The sequence below is a fragment of the Eleginops maclovinus genome, chromosome 21 (genome assembly GCF_036324505.1).
Source record: "Eleginops maclovinus isolate JMC-PN-2008 ecotype Puerto Natales chromosome 21, JC_Emac_rtc_rv5, whole genome shotgun sequence".
Lineage (NCBI taxonomy): Eukaryota > Metazoa > Chordata > Actinopteri > Perciformes > Eleginopidae > Eleginops > Eleginops maclovinus.
The window spans coordinates 1,816,444-1,832,575 of NC_086369.1; positions in this window are offsets into that span (position 1 = coordinate 1,816,444).

The following is a 16,132-nucleotide window of genomic DNA, read 5'->3' on the forward strand; positions in this document are numbered from 1 at the left end:
TTATCTTATCAACGTGAAGGAAATGTTTGCGTGCTATTATGGTGTCTGTTCCACACATGGTTAATGTACTTTTTCGTGGTGACAAAGCTCAGGAAAAAAAACCTTTTCAGTTAAAGAAAACTCATAATCACGCTCTGTGTGAAAATACTGCTTTAAAAACTGCAGTAAAAATTCAAAGAATACACACAAAAACAGAGAAAACATTTCCATTCAAACAGAAAGCGAATTACAAAATGTGAAATTATAGACACAATTCTGGATAAAACCCTATTTTTTCCAGCGTAATATTAGCAGTCTATGTGAAAGTATTCATGACATTGAGACAGTCGATGAGGTACACATTGCCAGACCAAAAAAACCTGTCCGTTCAAATTAAACATGCTAATAATGCTATTAGATATCTAACTCAGTAGCCCAAGCTAACCCAAAAGTCCTGTTTCCAATGCCACTAATGAATTCCCACTCTGAATCACAGGTTTCACATCAGCCCGGTAATTAAAACGCTGATTGAATGAATCACTGATCTTCTCCTCCAGCAGCAGCAGCAGCAGCCTCACACACACCCTGCTGAATTCCGCTCAGGTATTTACCGCTCTTACACGCTCTGCTTTCACTCTCAGCTGGACCCGAACACTGGGGCAAATTGTTCCGCCAATGTCAATACAGGTGCTTGACTTGATACTTTGGGAGGGAGAGAGCTCTCCTGAAGCTGTGTACATAGAGCTATGTTAATTGTCTCCTGCTAATAGAGGCTCCATTTCTCAGTAGCTTGTTGAGCCCGGGGGCCCCATTTAGGGCCTCAGAGGCAAAACAAGCTGAATGACAGCAAAATCCCCCATTAGGAGTCCTATTGGGCCCACTACTGTTTCTGTTCTGGTTTGAAAATAACTTAAAGCCTTGCATGCGTGTGGATTTACTTGTTTTCAGTCACGTGAATTAGGAGAAAGTGGTTTCACCAGAGTCATAAATTAGCATGTAAACAAAAGGGAATGGCTCTGTGATGATGAACACGTTAGAGAACAGAGATTATGGCCGGCCATGTGACCTGTTTGTGAAGCAAAGACGGGTCATTAGAAGTTATAGTGGAAATGTGAGAAAAGCTGCTGATTAACACACACACACACACACACACACACACACACACACACACACACACACACACACACACACACACACACACACACACACACACACACACACACACACACACACACACACACACACACACACACACACACACAATGACGAATCACTCAAATTCTTTGTTAAAGTAGAAATACAGAAGTTTTATCCGGTAAAGGAAGAGTAAAAATACTGTTTGCACAATAGCTCTTCTCAGAAAAACATTACTGCAGAAATTTGAATCCTGTTTGTGAAAGTTGAGCTAATTTTATTCGTGTATCATGTATATATGCAAAAGTAGCTAGTAAATATGAGCGTTAAATACTTGAAGTGAAGTAAAAAGTACAATATTTGACGGGTTTTTGACAGGAAATGGAAACACTTGAGTCTTAGAGGTTTAAACATTCACAGCTGAGTGTTAAAATTCAAGAACTATTCTGACTGATCGGTGAGAAACACAGTAACACACGTCGCTTTAAGAGGTAGGTAAAAGCGTAAATCCTATCCATTTCATCACATACTGTCACAGTAATTGCCCTGGGAGTTTAGGAACGGGCCATTTCAAGTGTTATTGCAGCGTTTGCTTCTCGACAGTCACTCCCATACTCGTTTAGATATCTGAGAAGGGAATCTTTGTCGTTATCTCCAATCCAACAAATGGAGTAACAATAACACCGTCTCCGTGATGTTTACGCCTGTCTTTAGGTGATACAGTAAAGTGTGACGTGGTAATGTTCCAGCGCTAGCCAGGGAGTCTGTGTGTCCAGACAGACTCCACCCTATCAGCTTCCACAGCACAATGACCCATCCACGGCCCGGAGGGGGGAAACTGACAGTCACATGAGCAGGCGTTACTGAGGAATCCTGCTCTCTGGACGAAAACACACTAATAATCACCAACATTAACAATTAGCCCTCTGTTTGACAAGTCCCCGAAGCCTGGAGACACTCTCTGCCACTTAATTATAGTCGCAGCCGACGTCCAGAGGGGGAAGAAGGACTCAGATCTTAGTAAAAGTAGAAGTCTAAGAGTAAAAGTACTTAGTTACTTTACACCACCTCCACATTTGAGATCCTGGCAGCATAAGGAGGTGTTGTGAGTTCTGTTTTTGAGTCTTTGATGGAGCGTCCTTCATGAAGTTCTCTTGAGACGAACAGGAAATGTCTCGGCGGTGGAATTCATGCTTTTTATGTTGCCCTTTGAAGTCCTCTGTCAGGGCCATCAATTCCCTTTTTGATAAACAAGGAGAAGTTCCAGTGCGACTCACACATGTTTACCCTCTCTTCTGAGAAAAAAGGGAGCTGTATGTGTGTGTGTGTGTGTGTGTGTGTGTGTGTGTGTGTGTGTGTGTGTGTGTGGGGGGGGGGATGGTAGTGCCAAAGCCTCTGAATCAGGCCTGAATACATTAAGGCCACTCTCTTTAAAAGTGTGCCAGAGAGTTCATAGTGGAAGACGTCCCTCCAAGAGCACAATAATGGGCTTCAATGCTTTCCATCTGTGGAGGGAAAAGGCCTGCGACTGCACGTGCTGCGAGGAGGGGGCTCAACAATGTATGAAGTTATGGCTGTCACCAGACATCATAAAAGTGCGACGGAGGTGAAGACAGGGGGTAATGGAGTGAAATGCCAAAGCTATCAATAAGGAGACTTGATTGAATGTCGGCAGAGATTTGGAAAGCTTGCTCTTGGTAGTTTAATGGTTACCCCACATGCTAAATTACCAGAGCTTTTCTAGAAACCTGGAAGGATAAATTCAGACCAGAGGAGATGTGGTGGTGCTGCTGCTGGTGGTCCAGCCGGAGCTGATTGATGGCTGCAGCTGTCCCAGAGGAACTCGGGCAGACAGCTGGTCACCTGTAGCCCCAGACATGTCTGTGAATCGGGCACATGGCATTGTGTTTCACTGCAGAGGGCAACCAGTGCACCGCAGCGTTCAGGAGAGCCAAGAGAACAAGAGGAGGAGCGACAGGGGACGGGACTTCAGGAATAAATGGAGCACTTGAGGAGGGAAAGCGTGCATGAGGAGAGGAGTTTTTGCAGATCTAGCAGTTCAGCACTTAAGTGTTTTGTTAATATGATTAGATTAGATAAGATATACTTTGCAGACTATTATATTCCTGTGCAGTAACCCTACTATGTGAACTCTTTTGTATTCTACTTTTCTGTGGGACTTGCCCCACTGTGGGAGAAAAACTGAATAAAAAATACAAATAAAATAAAATAAATGATTAATTCATGAAATACAAAAACTTAAAAATGTAATATAAATAATAATAATAATAATAAATAAATAAAGTGTAAAATGAAAAAACAAAATAAACATGAAGATCAACATTAAAAATAATGACTATAAATAAACTATCTAAAGAATACACAATATACTATAGAAGTCAGAAGAAGTTCAACCAAACACAAAAATGAACAAACTACTATTTCAAACACGCCATCTTCTCATGAAGATAAGAGAGAGAGAGTTTGGAGACAAGTTACACAGGAGAGAAGTAGATATTAGCTCACTGAGGCCCAGGGATTAATCCAGAAGCAAAGAGGGGGAGAAAAGAAAAGAGAAACCCCCTCCCCCTCTCGCTGTCCGCCAGCCAATCAGAGCGCAGTGCAGCTGGTTTACTTGGCGACCAAAGAATCTGTGTGTAGTGATATGACATCATCAGCTGCCCATTAAAGGAGAGGTCACTTTTCCCTTTCCCTCTGTACCTCTCACACACAGTTATAAAACAGTGTGTGAGAGTTTAAGTGTGTGTGTTGAAATAAAACAGAGCATTTTCTGCTTTTTTAAACTCTAGTTTGTTCTCATGTGTTTGATTGTTAGGCTTCTGCCTGAATATGCTTAATGAAACGCAGGTTTTCCGATAAATACATTCTCAATCTGATCCTAAATATCTTGGGTTCTTCTTCTCTAAGGTCCCATTGTTCTGCTGTCTTACAGAATACACTTCAGTACGAAACATCTTCCTTGCTTTTGCATTTGGTGTAATATTCCTGTGACAGGCACGATTTATACATCCAACAACTTGCTCTGCAGCTTCTCGCTGTTGCTGCAACACTGAGACGTGCTCAATGCTCCCATTCATTCCCTGACAAACACACACTCTGTTTGGCTGCGTACAGTAGTGTGTGTGCACTTACTGCTTCTCTGTGCGATGTGTCTTGAGCTTCAGGGGAAGAAAAGCTGCCCGGTTGTGTTTTGTTTACTTGGCAACGTCACTCCGACTAATGCATTCTGGGCCTTCTCTCCCAGGACGTTTGTTCTATGTTTTATTCATCGCTGTGATGTGCTATAGACTTCCTCCTGACATAAGAATATTGATTGTCTAATAGAGCATCAAAAGGATGGCCTCACTCAAGGCATCAGGACTGCAGAGTACCTTTATTTCGTACAGATAATTAGATTTTAGAAAGTAGGGCTGCAAGTAGCAGTTAGTTTCCCTATTGATTAGTCTTCTGAACTACACTACAAAAGAGATGCATTTTATTACCACATTATATTTTAGATTAATTGATATCCAAACATGTTCCTTTAGTTGCAAAGGGGCTGAAAAAAGACTCCTTAAACATGTCTCGTGTGTAAATCTAAAGGCTTGATGATGGCTGACACAGGGAAGTCCTCTGCTTGGAAAATACCCATCACATAACTCACCAACACTCCGGCCCGTTACTCACGACGGAGCTAAACCTCACTTCCACTCCGGACTCTGCAATTGGCCTTCATCTCGGGCACTTCATCACAAAGACCATTTTGGTAGCTCTAAGCAGCCATCACACTCTCCCGAATGGCTGTGAACCTACTGTCAGTGTTGTTGGGACACATGAGGATTTACAGCGTCTGATATCTCTCCGACTGCACGGCCCAGGAATCAATACACCCTGTGCGTTATGGCCACACACACTGCATGTTGGAGTGTAAGACATATCAGCTGTGGCAGACAACAAAAGCGAAAAACGAAACCTCCTCATCTGCTTATTTTCCTTTTTGCTGCAGCACTTCCTCATTGGTGTGTTTACATGCTGCACACGTGCTTTCACAGAAGAGACAGAGGAGTGAAGCCTGAAGCGCTCTGATGCTGATACAGAGGTCACGTGATTTCATTTAAATTCTGCACAAATGGCAGCTAAGACCATTTGAAGTTATAAAACTCCAAGGGAATACCTTTTTGTTGTATCCTGCTACATGCTGACTAGTTACATATGTTCTCAAACCTTCACCGTGTTACTTCTGAGTGAATACAGAAAGCAGATTGTCTCCAACTGGAAAGCTGTTATTGTGCAACACACTGTGAGAACGGGCCTGAATGTGATGGAAGTCCCTCGGCGCATCACTCTCTCACTGACACAAGGAAAAGGAAACCACACACGGACGTGTTTCCCGTCACACACTCAGCACTTCCTCATTTTTTTCAATAGCCTCTTATTCTCTGAGTAACAGTTTCAAAGAAGAGGGTATCACAACATCAAAACAGACACTTCTAGGGGAAAACAAAAGCTGATGGTGAATTCTAGCAAATGCAGAAACTGATCTTGTGTGAGGATGAAGTAGAATTTGTACAAGTGTGGTTGTCTGTATTTTTTTTGGTTTTGTGCAAATGCAAAAGTTCATGGGCTAATTCTAGAGTAGACTCAGATCTCAAATTACAGCTAGCTGAACATAGCTTAAGTTGCTTTGAATATGTTAACAACTTACATCTGCTAACATCAATGGCAAATTATCGAACATCTAGAGAAAGAAAATGGGAACTAGATTTATAGTAAGCTTCTCTTATGATGAAGAGCGACTGAATTATTTCCAAATCAATTGAATATTCTTCACCCCAAAAACATTTCTGGGTTGAAGCTGCTAGCCAGGTGCTGTCACTCCCTGTTTGGAGTCTTTATGCTAAGCTAACTGCTCGTTGTGGCTTCAGATTAACCTTACAAACGTAACGTGGTGTCAATCTTTCCTTTTGGAACGAGAGGGAACATCACATTTCACTGAGACAGTTTTTCCAATTTCCTTTTCTTTAATAAATCCCAGCCATCAACCATTTCTTTAAAAGAGGACATAAAACGCTCTCTGATTGGTTAGCTGGTCTTACAGCTGTCCCGCCCCTTAGCCTATCAAGTACAATGTGTTGGAGCGCTAGCCAATAGAAGTGAGAGGGAGGTCACTAATGAAGAAAAGGAGTCCAATGGAGGGAACTAGGGGATTTTAGCCTTTGTAGACCATTTACATGCACAAAAACCTGTATAGTTGTGACACCTATAAATATAAATAATACCTTATTCTGGTAACCAGTTACTTGTGTTGGTATTTGAGTCCTGTGTGTTGCTACTCCATTAAAACAGATTCCCACTGTTGACTAAATCTCAGCTTCTGTCTCTGCAGTCGTCAAAAAAACTCACCCCGTAATGACTGGCATTTTTCCAAATGTTGGGGGGGATGGTAATGGGGGACTGTGGGGGGGGGCGTGCACTAGCTGAGGCTCGCAGAATCTGCATCCCAGCATGCTGCTGCTGTTACCACGGCTACGGTGACATGCAGGCCGACTGCAGGTGCCAGGCCGACAACAGCGAGGCCCAATTAGAGACCCTGGGAGAGGGGAGATAATGAAACCCAGCCCTGCGCTGACGTGGGTTAACTAAATAAGTCCACAGTCGTTTAGCGTTAACAAAAAAAAAAAGACCACTGGGTGGATGTCAGGGGCAGGAGAGGTGGTCCGAGACCCCTGGACAGTCGTTCAGATTTATTGACTGACACACTGAGGTCTAACGGACTTGGCTCTGTCTTAACCTTTGTGTTGTCTTCCTGTCAACGGGGCAACTGTTGTCCTCCTGGGTTGCTATTTCCACCCTTTCTCCAGTCCATTTCAGCCTCACTTACTGACACACACACACACACACACACACACACACACACACACACACACACACACACACACACACACACACACACACACACACACACACACACACACACACACACACACACACACACACACACACACACACTTCCCCCAATACACACACACACACACACACACACACACACACATAAAGTCCCGCTTCACCCTCCGGGCTAGCCGGTGCAGAATGGCCTCCGAATGTGAGAAAGGGACAAGTAGCTGTGTTTACCGAGCGCCACTGTCCACACATCCGTTCCCACAATGGCCCCATTGAGGGTGGGCCCAGGTTAAAGCCTATTTAAAAGGCTTGTTTAACACTGAGAAGAGGGGCCGCATACCCGAACCGCAGGGAAGGGGGAGATGGGGGGAGGGAGAGGAGATTCACAGCGGGATCCTCGCCCTCCACCCCAGTTTTTCTTCAAAGCCGAGCTCGTGTTGTGCTGACAATTCACTTTATCTTTCTCTCTCACTGCACTCCTTGTCCTTTTTCCTGAGACTTTGAGGAATAAAGTCAGAGAGCACATGTGGACTAAACAGTTATACAATTAATATGGCAATTGCATTACTGCAGGAGGTGTTAAAAATCACAAAAACAAGCAGAATGTTTGCTATTTTCTGCATCACACAGCTATTCAGCTTTAGCGTTTGGCTTTGAATACATATAGTCAAAAAAGCATATTTGATTGATCCTTTTATGTTTATAACTCACTTCACTTCTTGTCCTTTTTCCTGAGAGTTTAAAGAATAAAGTGGTGGAGCACACAGCTGAACCGGGGCCAACGGAGAAGGGAGCGGACGGAGACAGAAAGGGTGGGAGTACAGTTGTAAAAGTAGATAGTTTAGGGAGGGGAAAAGCAGGATGGATGGGCAAGAGGGGAGGAAGGAGAGAGTAAAGGACAGCGAGGGAATATTTTCCACTCCACCCTCCCTCCTTCCCGCCTTTCTCTTCGCCTCGTGTGAAGGACAAGCCTGGCGGGGCTGCAGTCTGGCTCAGTGATTGTGTACGGCGCCTCGCAGTGCCTCACACAGGAACCCCATTAATCACTGGAGCAGGTCTCTCACTCCCGGACACAAAGACCCCACACGCCGACGCCACTGCATGCACTTGCAAACACACAAACACCACGAGCACTTGCAGATCTGCTCGTGCATGTGGTGTAAAGTAATGTACTTAAGTATCATTTTGATTGCAGGACTAGAGTATTCCTACACTCTACTTCTGTAAGTGCCAGATCTGAATACTTCTCCCACCTCTGCATGTGAGAGGAAGGAAAGGAAGGGCTGGAGATGCCTAAGCGTTCGCACAGAAGTACACGTAATTATTCCTGAAATGTTTTGGCAGCAAAGACACAACTGAGAAATGAATGCCAGTTTGTCTTGAATTGGTTTAGCCTTTAGTCATGGAGCGACTACAACCCAGCACAGCGCTGCTCCTTAAAACTGATCTTGTAAAAAGCTTATTTAATCTTATTCCTGCAGAAAAAAAACAGTCTGATCTCATTAAGCGAGCAAGCAAATAGCCGAAGATGACTCTGGTGTCTTTGGAAATTAGATATCAGCGCGAAGACGTGCAGGAGATACGCATAATATTATCCCACATGTCAAGCAGGCAATGTATTCCAGGTCATTCGCTGGAGAAATCCCTGCAGCAATTCTATTTCCATCGGCTGCCTTGAGCGCGAGTCCATGTGTGCACAGCCCGTCTATAGTAGAAAGGACACCACTGAGGTCATCCCTTATATTAAGACTACAGGCTCCTCTTACCCCCAGCATGCACTGCAAAAAAACAAAACCTCAACAAGTCATGCACTCACACATGCTGTTATGAAATGAAAAATATGGCAATTGCTTCATTAGGGGAGGCAATACAATCATTAAACAGGCTGTGTTGACCTGTTTTGAGGAAAATAAGCATCATTTCTGCAACAAACGTCCTATTTCTTAAGTTTGAATGCTATTATTAACACATCACACACACACACTTTCATTTCCTCATCATAAACATGTGTGTCGTCTGCATGAACTGTCATGTTCAGCTTTAAAACGCTACATGTGTATTCAAACCTGTGCATATGCAAACATAAAAAAGGAAATGGGAATGATTGATGGCACAATCTGCAGGTGGAGGGGGGGGGGAGCAGTAAAATGTTGTCTGGCATACGAAGAGACAATCATCAGTGTGGGTATGTGTGTATTAGTGTGTGTGTGTGTCTCCTCCAACCACTCTCATACCTAATCCCGGCCCAGCCTCTATAATTTACGGCCCCATCGGTAACTAGCCATCGACAGGGAGGAGATGAGGAGGAGAGGGGGAGCGGCGGGAGCCAGAGGCAGGCTGAGGGTCAATGGCTATATCGAGCACATAAACCCCCATGTAATGAGCAATATTTGTGTACCGGGAGGAAGGTCGCCGGGGTGAAATGGAGAGGGAGTTGCACGTCACATGCAGACGCAGGACTCCATTAGTCGAGTAGAGCTCACGTATGATGGGTTTCTGCGGGATGTATGTGCAGCGATTAGCTCAAATGCACATTTTTGTAGATACAAATCATTTTCTGTGTTGCCTTGAAAGAGATTCCTGATCGTAATGAGACTAATCGAGATGAGCAAAGATGAAACGGGAAAAACAAGATTTGTTTCCTTGGAACTCGTCTGCTGTCATGTGTGTGAATCATTTATCTTATGTGGTATTGCATAATCGATCAGTGCGTCAGAATGTTCTTGTGTCTGTGGCAACGTTAAAGGAGCACATTTGTATTTAGTGTCTACTGTGACATGTCCCCATGCTTTAATGTTAAAAAAAGTCTTTATTTTTCTCATTTTCAGGGGATTTTTGTATTTGTAGACCATTGACATGTACGGAAACCTACATCACGAACTACAGGAAAGAAAAGCCCCAAAAGATCAAAGAGGCCTCTTTAAAATAGGAAGCAGATCTGTCCCTTTGAAACTAAATGTCCACTATTGCTGTTTGTCTTCTCAATAACTCAGGAACACAAGCGAAACCTGTGTAAACACATGAGATGTTTTTAGGAGTCCAAGTTTATTTTTTCTATCATGGAAGAGCTGAGCCTTTGTGGGGAGATTAAGGCGGCGGATCACCGTGGTGTTTTTCAGATTTGATGCTACTTTAATCGTCTCAGTCCTAACATGACATCACAGTAGCAGCACACACACACACACACACACACACACACACACACACACACACACACACACACACACACACACACACACACACACACACACACACACACACACACACACACACACACACACACACACACACACACACACACACACACACACACACACACACACACACACACACACACAGACTCTGCACACATGTATATCCACAGCCCTCTGTGCTGTTTTACCCCACACACACGCACTCATCCCCGGTGGTGGTGAAAACCCCCGCTGGGATTGGCCCAACATAAGCCCCTCTCTAACTGATGGGGCTCAGGGAGGTGGAGTGACAGCATGTGCTTCACGATGATTAAGTGGAGGAGCCCATCAGTGACCAGGCATCACACCTCCAGGTGCCGTTAATCATCTGAACAATACACCTCCTCCGTCTCACACACAATGGATCCATAAGCACGGGCTATCAGCTGTGAATCAATCAGAGTGTTTGTGTGGGGAGAATATGGCTAACGGATTAGCATCAACGTGCTAATGGCTCGCTTCAAAGGTGTTATTTGTCATATGCACAGCAGATACAGCGTATATGCTGGCAATGAAAATCATATGTGTGTGTTTATCTACGGAGATGTCTGATCTTAATGAGAGATGAGTAAAGATGAAACTGAAATCATAAAGAGGACATTTGTTTCCTGTCGTGTGTTCACAATTTTCCTGATTGCATGACGAGTGAGAATACGGCCGAGCTAACGGATTAGCATCAACGTGCTAATGGCTCCCCGATACTCTAATTAATTAAACAAGTTGAAGCAAACGGTGTGTATTCATCTGCAGCTTCATGGAGTTAATTCACCAGGTACAATCTGCTGATACAATCTGACCCCCCCTTCACTGTTAACGAGCAAATAAGTGTCACTTTAACCAAGAGCAGAAATAGTGAATTAACTAAAGCTCGTTAAGAGGAAGCAAACGTGAAATATACATCCTGTAAATCTTTTATAATGTAATTAGAAGCGATTTATCATCGCTATTTATACATGTACTTAAGCTAGAAGAGGTAAAACTGGTTTACAGGGAAGTGATTTTATGTTGTCTCTAGAAGACGTGTGACCCACATCCAGTGAAATTCAACAACAGTGGCTTTTTAGATAAGAGGAGGCATTACAGAATAACATGTTTCCTCTCTGTCTGATTAATGCATCAGTGGCAGATGCTGAGGGGATTAGGTCTAGATTAGTATCCTTTCCACGGACTCTGTTTGCCACATTGCCTTTCCAATGGTCCTTTTAAAGAAACAAACAGGATCAGCTTTCCCTGTTTTTCTCTCCTCTGTTTTTTTACCCAGAAAATGTTGTTTTGGAGATTATTTTTTCCACTTACACAAATTGACTGCCGGACTCGTTTCCTGCTGAAATGTCAGGCAGGTATTAGTGTTTCACAAAAGGCTTTCCTGTGCAGCGTGATAAGTTTCACTTTACTCCTAAGCATGACTCATCGTTCCACCTTCATTAACCTGACTCATCATTCTTAGAAGAGACCATATCTGGACAGGAAGTGAGTTTTTTTCCCCCTATGATGATGAAATGGAAGTGGGATGGACTGCTTCAGGGCGGATTCTGGCGCCTGCTTAGCAAACTAAGAAGAGATAATGCTATCAGCTTCAGGGCCTGTTGTCTATTGTGCAGGAGGACCCTAATGAAGTGCATGTTAGCAGCATAAAGGGACCAGGGTGTGTCTCTTCCTCTCCAACATAAGTTCCCTGGAACTGCATTCACAAGCAGATGTCTGCCGGCAGGGCCTGCCAGATAATGACAAAGGATTAAATCGCCTGATTCCCACACCGCCGGCTCCACCGTGTTTGTCTACCCTCTTTAGCCACAATTTATGGGCTCTGCAGAGCCGAGATAGATGTGGACCATAGGAGTGTAAGCCTCGGAGGAATAAAGAGGGGGCGCTAATCGGAGAGGAGTAATTCCAATTCAGGGCAGTGATTTGGGATTAATAAAAATGCAAATGTACGGAGATGTGATGGAATGATTTCCTGTGTTGAGAGATGACATGTGCAGATGTAGATATGAGTTGTTTCCCTCATGAGGATTCGAAACTCATGCTATTAAGTCTTGATGCCATGTGTTTCTTTGCACCTGAGGTCCCAAAAGCAACAAGATATTTAGGCTTTGATCATTTGTCAATCAAATAAACGTAAAGTCAGATTTGAAAATGTGAATGACTTCTAAGTAAATGAGTTATCTCTCAAGAACAAACATGAAAGCGACTAAAATAAACACTCACACACGACAACCTGCCATTTAAAATCAAAACGTGGATTTTTTCAGGTTTTAATTCTAAAAAACATGGTGCAATTTTGAACACACTGCTTATTTCGGGTGGATGATTTGTGTAACCCAACATGGCAACACTATCATTTGTGTGTGTGTTTTAAAAAGTCCTTCTGACTGACTCAGATCGACCAAAATAACACCGTCTGTTTGTCCTTTAGGGATAATGCAGCTGACGGGCTGGCACAGGAGAGCCGAGCGGCAGAGCAACAATTAGAGAACTGTTTCTCCCCGGCTCGAGAGGAGCTCACTGTTTTCATTCGGTCGAGCTCGCTGGGTAATAATCGACTGGCAAACCGCCTTACTGTAAGAGAGCAGAGAGGGCAAAGCAGGACACACACTTCACTCACTGCCGGAAAATGTAGTGTGTTCTCCCTTTCTGTTTACTGTCCTGACATGAATGCTGAATCCAGTTAAGCCTGGCTACCAGTGAAGGGACACACTGGTCTCATTCTTTCCACTTGTTAAATAAAGAGGCATCATTCGACCACTTCTAGGCATTCAAGAGTTAGAAGTTCTATCTGTGGATACAAAATAAAGAATAGTTATCAACCTGTCATGCAAACGATGGCTGACCCAAGCTCAACTGGGGTGAGACGTCACTCCCACACTGATAAAGCTGTATTTGGCTTACAATGTAAATGGTAAGCTGCAGAATTTCCCCTCATGCAGACACAAGAAGCCAAACTTTCCGCCACAGCGAGGAAAGTATCCTGACAATCCCTTCCTTTGTTTGCAGTAAACGCTCACCTGTGACTGCAGTGGCATTGGCAGCTTTCCAGAGATGTGCGTGTGTGTGTGTGTGTGTGTATAAAAGAGAGAGAGAGAGAGAGAGAGAGAGAGAGAGAGAGAGAGAGAGAGAGAGAGAGAGAGAGAGAGAGAGAGGGCCAGTCAGGCGCCTGTGCATCGGTTTCCACACAGTCTGGGCCCCAGAGGAGGATTTGCAGGCCAGATAGGATTAGGCTCCCTCTCTTTACACAACAGTGATGGGGATAAGGAGACGCAGAGCTCAGGAGCGCTGCAAAGCCCCCATTAATACACAGCAGCAGATGAGTACCTTAAACAGCTGAGCCCACTCGGCCCATGTTTGGTTATCAATGCCTCGGCCGCCGCTGGTCAATTACGCTCACGACCAGCAAATCCCGGCGGAAAATTCGCAGAATGTACCAATTATCAGAGACACGCTCCTGAGCTGCAGCCGCTTCTCATCATTTCAGCTAAAAGAAAATCCATCTGTAGCTCCAATGCTGGCTGTCGTATCATCATAGCTATTAATAAGAGTAGGAAGGACCCTCATTATCAGTGTTTAATCACACAGCCTCACAGACACACTCAAATGCATGCACTTCACACCTGCATACCTAACATTAGTTTATTCCTGTGCTGCAAAAACACTTTACAGGTAACAGAGTACCTTTCTAACCTCCCTTCCCTGCTGCTACACTAATAGGAGGTTACATAAGTGAGGCGTCCTCTGCCCTGAGGGTTCAGAAAGCTCTAATCACATTAACACAAGCCACTTGTGTCTGAGTTCGATCTAACTGTAACTCTCTCTGAGCTCAGATCAGACCTCCCAGACAACACCGCCTCAGACACCGCCACCACTTTGATTCTCCATCTCGTCTTTATGCCGGCGTACAGTACCCTGCTTGTCTCATCGTTATTTCTGCAGAAACTGATGCATAAGTGCATCAAGGCACTTCCTCTCATCCTCTTCCACATCATCTCATCCTGCTAAAGTCTCTTCCTCTTATCTCCGTCATTTGCTGCCTCCTGCAGAGCATATTGATCCGTCCACAATCTGCCAGCTACAGTCCCCCAGAGGCTGCTGGGCTTCAGTACAGGAAGTAATACGAGGAAATCTGCTATGCGATACACACACTGTCTAACCATTTTATGCATAAAATTAGATTATTTGGATGTTGGTGTTCGTATAAATCAGGATAACTCTATTGGACTGTCATCCTTCTATCTTTTGATGTACTGAACAAACACACACTTCCTATTAGAAGTCATTTAAGGGTTACTAGACCCTTGAATTCTGCATATCTGCTTATGTTAAACTCTTGCTCATTGGTGTATAATGGTGCATGCATACACAGCACAGAAGAATAAGTACAGGCAAAAACAAGAGCTGTGCAGTTGTTTGAAAGAGGTAGTATTTTACAGAAATGGGCAAAATATATGCACTAAATTTAAAGGTGCAACAACAAAGCAACTTGTTTTGTTTCCAGCTTTCCCATTTAGATATATAAAGGTCCCTCTGGAGTCTTGGATGGGATTACACCAATCATTACAAGGTGATTCTGGTGTAAATGACATGAATGATCAGTCGTTATTGCTAACAGGTCTCTGAACTGCCTGCAATCTGCTAAATTATGCTCCATTTATCCGGCGCTAAAGCCAGAATGTCACACCACTAAATGACTTGCTGATGCACCCTTTTCTCCCTGATTCACAGGCTGAGATTCCTGCAAGTCTCCCAGTCTGTGCTGGTGTTCAAGATTAAAAACTGTGGACAGTGAGGACATTATTAAGCAAGGTGTTGGTGCAGAGATGTGCTCAGGGTTTAATTTCCCTGCCTCCTGAGTCCCTATCCATAAAAGCTTACTAGCTCAGCAGCTAACCAGGCAGAGAAAGGGTGTAACAGCAGCCTGTGAGACGAGGGCGGTTGTAAAGAAGCCTTTTTTTTCTTTTCGTCGCCACAGACCATTTCTCGCTTTTTACTGGGTCTCCACAGCGGGTCAGGGGGTCTCAAGTGGTCTCTGTGTAGAGCGTCTGTGTTGTTATCGAGCGGCGGGGTCAGATCACGGTCACGGACGTTTACAGAAAGAAATATATGTTCTCCGAAGAATGGGTCTTAAAAAAAGTGAGAGCTCATTAAAACTCACAGCTGTGAAGGGATGGGGAGTTATCAGAGGGGAGGAAAAAGTGAGGCGACTCTCAGTGTCCGCAGACCTGTAGAGGGAGGAGGGGAAGGGAGGGAGGCAGTGGGGGAGGTCAGCTGTATTTAGCAGGGGAAGCTTCCTGTGCGTGGGCCTCATGGCGCCGAGCGGGGGACGGGATCCACAATCCAACTTGCTGTCTCCACAAAACACCCTTTGCTGCAAAACACACGCACGCACACACGCACACACACACACACACACACACACACACACACACACACACACACACATACACCCACCCTCTGGCACCGATTCTGCTCTCAATTTCCTGCCTGTACTTCTGGCTGCTGGTCAGAGAAAAAGCTACTTCCTAACGGTGAAAGAGCCCGGACAATTACTCGCTGCTTAGATCACGTGTGAGCAATCCCGGTCTGAAACACTGAAGGATGCAACCACTAATTAGACGCCATGATTTATCAGCTGCTGTTACGTCTTTATGATCAGTGCAGACCGATAACATATAAAAGACAATTTTCTTTACGACATCATTTCTGTGTGCAGCCATGACTATTGATTTTCTCTGTATTATATCATCCATATCCAATCAATGAAAGGATTTCCCTACAGGTGCATAAAGCATTTGACACCCAGGTCTCTGGAGGCACAGACAAAATGAGGTACTATTAAAAACATTAAAAAGGCTTATCAGGTAGATTTAAAAAAGTCTAATCAATCCAATATA